This window comes from Pyxicephalus adspersus, chromosome 8 (genome assembly GCF_032062135.1).
Source record: "Pyxicephalus adspersus chromosome 8, UCB_Pads_2.0, whole genome shotgun sequence".
NCBI classification, from domain to species: Eukaryota; Metazoa; Chordata; class Amphibia; order Anura; family Pyxicephalidae; genus Pyxicephalus; species Pyxicephalus adspersus.
This window is the reverse complement of record NC_092865.1, coordinates 54,639,921-54,644,608: the sequence shown is the minus strand read 5'-3', so window position 1 is coordinate 54,644,608 and position 4,688 is coordinate 54,639,921. Positions and strand designations below refer to the sequence as shown.

At 38.1% G+C, this 4,688-nt stretch overlaps 1 long non-coding RNA gene across 1 annotated transcript in view; it reads right to left on the bottom strand.

Annotated features, from left to right (window-relative positions):
• Positions 1–593: 593 nt before the first annotated feature.
• The window catches only part of LOC140336355 (uncharacterized), an 11,709-nt gene continuing 7,614 nt past the window's right edge, over positions 594–4,688 (bottom strand). The window contains exons 2-3 of the long non-coding RNA XR_011921875.1: positions 867–968; positions 594–774 (exon numbers count right to left, since the gene is read on the bottom strand). This is a non-coding gene — a long non-coding RNA (uncharacterized lncRNA). The remainder of the gene's footprint in view (positions 775–866; positions 969–4,688) is intronic.

Genomic DNA, 4,688 nt, shown 5'->3' with positions numbered 1-4,688 from the left:
AAATTGACCTTAGACTGTATTAATGACATATGACTATGGTAGGGACATTAGATTGTGAGGGACAGCTAGTCACATGACTATGGACTTTGTACAACGCTGTGTAATATGTTGGCGCTATGTAAATACTGTGTAATAATAATAAAGAACTGCCCAATGTATGGGGGGGTAGAGGCAAGTTTTCCTAATAAAGAATTCCATGGCATGAGCTTCACACATCCCTCATCATCATTGGAGCACCCCCACACCCTGTTTAGTTATAAATTAAATCTCTGCATCTGAATCTCAGGGTATAACAGGTCCTCTTCTTTCTTCATTAATGGGCCAGTCCTAATTCTCCCATGAGCATGGTTGGATGATCTGCCTAGGAGCATGGACTTAACATCCCAGGTTCACAGAAGTGGGTTGAATAGCACTGGGTATCATTCAGCCCAAAGAGCTGGTGACATCTTGTGGTTGAAAATGAATACTGCAGGGGACATCTTTGGATTGAAGACAAGTATTTCACCTGAACCCTTTTTTCTGGGCATTCATTCCTTCAGGACTTCAATCCTTTAAATTCTTTAAATACAATTTTTTTGTAGGTTGCAGTTTAATTTAATTGTTATTTTGGTTACTACCAGCAACAGACATTTTCTTTGTTTTACATTTACTGTATACCATTAATCCGAAGCTTTTTGTTGGTTGTTATAGTGACAGGAGAGCCATGGCAGAGCCTTGGCAGAGAGCTATGACGTATATTCAAGCAGCGTGTAATAAAAGATCCTAGAAAGCTTCCTGAAAAATAAATTGAAGCATGAAAGAGCTGTGGCATTTACATAATCCAGCTAGAATTAAAACATTTAGCGTTTCAGAAAAACAAAAAGTACCGTGCTTTGGAACGCCGAACGGTTACAATTGGTGTTTTCAAAGCTTGTGTGCACGATGTGCGGCTTGCCAGGTGCCATACCAGCAATTCTGAAATTTGATGCCTATAAAAAACAAATTTACATGGCAAATATTTATAATACTTAACTATGTTATCCTATTAGAGTTTCCATCTACAGTGAAGAATTCTAGCCAACAATAAAATAAATATTAGACCAAAGATAACATTAATAAAATTAAACATTGTTTCAATTTTTGAAATTTTGTTACATCTTTAATCCAAAGTTTTATCTTGCAGTACCCTGTTTCACCACTAGATGTCTTCTGTCTTTCAGGCTGAATAGGTACAAATATAAGCCCATTTACTCTGAGCCCAGGCTGTCATGTACACACCCTTTGCATGTGATTGGACCGTGAAGGGAGAAGCATGACAATGATGAGCTCATCCCAAAGCATGTATTGATGCTGCATTATTCTGAGTCTTTTGTATCTGCCATCAGCTTTGAAGGGGAATTCAACCCAAGGATGATCTTTTTCTTTTTTGCTTTATTCACACAATAAACTCTTCAGTCCAACGTGTTATAGTCAGTGCTCCTAGGTAAAGGTAATATTCTTGGAAGTCCTTCTCCCCATCCAAGGCTTTTCCTGGAGCTTATTTATTGCTTGAGTCAATGGGCAATGCAGCTTGCCATTGACAGATTTGAGCTGCTTCTGAAATCAATCAGAATTCATTAATAGGTGAAAATAACCTGCTGTTGACCTATTTCTGACCTAAACTTCACCTGCTTTAAGATGTAATCCTGCAACATCTTCTTTAGATCTGAGGGTTGTCATGAAACTAATTTGAGTCAACACAGTTTTCTATAGACAGATTTGAGTTGCTTCCAAGACCATTCTGATTTCACCTGCAGTTACCCTTTTTCTGACCTTCATTTGACCTTCTTCAAGGTGCAGTCCAAGAACATTTTCTCTAGATACAAGGTTTGTCAGGGAGCTGATTTAGCATTTTAATTAATGGGTTTGCTTGACCCCAGTTTGCTATGAAAAAGATTGAGTTGCTTCTGAGATCATTCGCAATTCATTGCAGGTGCATTTGACCTTCAATTTACTTCCTTTTGACCTGCATTTGACCCACAGGGTAAGTTGGCCTCCTAGATAGGGCTATACTGTATGGCAGAAATGAATGGGAGGCAATATAAATGCTTTGTCAGGTAACTCCCATGTGTATCGTGTTCTGGGTATAAACCATTTTCACTGACCAGGTAAGAATGACATCACTACCACACATGTGCACAGGAGCTACATCATACCGGCATGCTCAGTTCTACAAAACTAACAAGTTTTTTCTAGGCAATTCTCTGACATTTTCTATCATCTCATCATTTCCACGTTGTTCATGTTCATTTTTGTCAAACGCGTGCAAAATAATTGATTCCCAGACATTCTTCCCTTTCTCCAGGTGCGTTTGAAATACAGAACAGCATTACCGTCCGATTACTCTGTATATAAATGATTAAAAGCGTCCGCACAACATTACACAGTTCACGTAGCTAATGATTACAGTTCACAGTCTAGGTCAGATTTAATTAGACGATGCATTAAAACAGATTTGCAGAAGCACTTATTCTGATTTAATTACTTTAAATGATAGTGTAATGAGCATGCTTTCAGGAGGGGGGGAAGTATTTTAATGGCATCCTTTGAAGTTAATAAGAGGAAAAATTTATCTTTTAACCAAAAGTGTAGCGAGTAGGTTTTTTTTTAATTTCGTGCTATGGGAACTGCCGCTCAAATAAAAAGAGGGTTTCTGGTTGCCAGGGCTGCAATAAAAATGACGGCATTTTCAATAAAGATGATTTTTGTAATGGGGGATTAAAAATTTGTTTTTTGATCAAGTACTCATTTTTATTTTTTTACATGAACATTTTTTGTTTGTGTGAATGTATTCACACAATGGCTTTGATTTATTAAGGATCGCCAAGGCTAGAGAGGATACACTTTCAATGGTGAACCTGTACCCTGAACCAGTAAACCTGTAAAGAATAATTTGCTATTATTTGGCAAATGTGTCGAGTCCTGGACGAGATCCACTACAGGTTTGCTGAATCACCCAAGTTCTCCCATGATCGCCTGTCTTCTCCAGTCTATAATAAATTTGGGCCATTCTGTGCTCGATTTTCCAAGTTGCATTTTTAACATACTCTCTTTTACTGTCACAGATTGTGATGAGTACATTTGTTTCTTCAAATCAGAAGATACTCGGGCCAATTGGGTTTTTGTTGCCGATTTCCAAGATCATGTCTCGTGGTTTGTGTCATGTCAATAATTCTCAATTTCCTATTGGATGGATGGACTCCCATGCATGGTGGTAGCAGATTACAGGATAACAAAGTGGAGTTCAACAAAACAGACTAAAACTGAAATGTTAAAATCTAGAGATTTGGGACTTTTTAATGGCATAAAAGATAATTGATAATATTTTTATATAAAATATATTAAAACATCATATTAGCTGAATATATAGACAAGGGACTACATGTACTAAGAGGTGGTAAATTGGAACCCAACAATATTCATCGAACTGTAAGCAAAGCATGGGAGGTGAACATGAATCACATCTTTGTAGATTGTATAGAAAAGTCTGGTGGGGACCAGTAAAGTATCAACGCGTTTCGCAGTACACAGCTGCTTCCTCAGGATGCTTAGTACAATATAATCTTTAAGTATTCCAAAGCACAATTTTACTTGAAGTATCCCAACTAGTTGAAATCAGTGGGAAATAAAGACTTATAGGATTTTAATACATCTGAAAAAAGGGGTTTCATTGCAAATACTCAAACTTGAAAACTTTTTTGAACAGCTCTTGGTGTACATTTGTTTATCTGGAAACAATGAAGTCATTCTAGAGAGATGTGCACGTAGCCTAAAGGTGCGTACACACCTGCAATAATTATCATTGGAAACAAAATACTAACAACCGTTCGTCCAATATTCGTTAACAAAAAAAGTGCAGAACAAGGCCAATGATTGAGGATTGTTGCTGGAAACGAATGACCGGCGGATCTGATTGGGCGACGATTGTTCGCGATCTATTGTGTGTACAGTCGTTCAGTGATCGTGGATGGTTCTTCAGTAAACTTTCTCCTTTACATGTCACTTCCTGCATCGTTCAAACGATCGTATCAAGCGTGTGTACACTATTGGTGGATTATATTTGAACGATCGTATTGTTACAGCATGTACAGAATTGTACACAATACGATTGTTCAAAATAATCGTGCATAATCGTTAGTCATTCATTTTCTAACAACAATTATTGCACGTGTGTACCTAGCTTTAGTCAAGGCATTCAGCTTTCCAAAAAATCACTTACAGAATAAATGATCTAAAGACTTAAAATATGTCCGTTGATCACTGTCCTACAAATAGCTTAGCCTTAGGCTAAGTACACAGGTCAGATAATTCTCGTCCAATAATTGGCTCAGGGCTGATATCAGATGAGAATCTGGCATGTGTACAGCGCACGTCATCTGTCGTCCGAACGTCCTTCCTGGCCGATCTACCAACGATGGATGATCTTGATAAAAATGAAGGGGAGAGAGCACAGTGGGCTCATCATTCGCACATCGTTCTCCCCTCTCCATAGAGCAGAACGCACTGTATGTACAGCACACATTAATGCATCATGCAGCCGTTTGTTGATGGAAAGGATCATGAAAGTGTGTGTACCCAGCCTTACAATCTCCATATGTGCCAGTCCTAAAAAGATCATAAAGGAGTTCATCTGTTGTTCTTAACATAGCGCCATTACAAAATAATTAGCA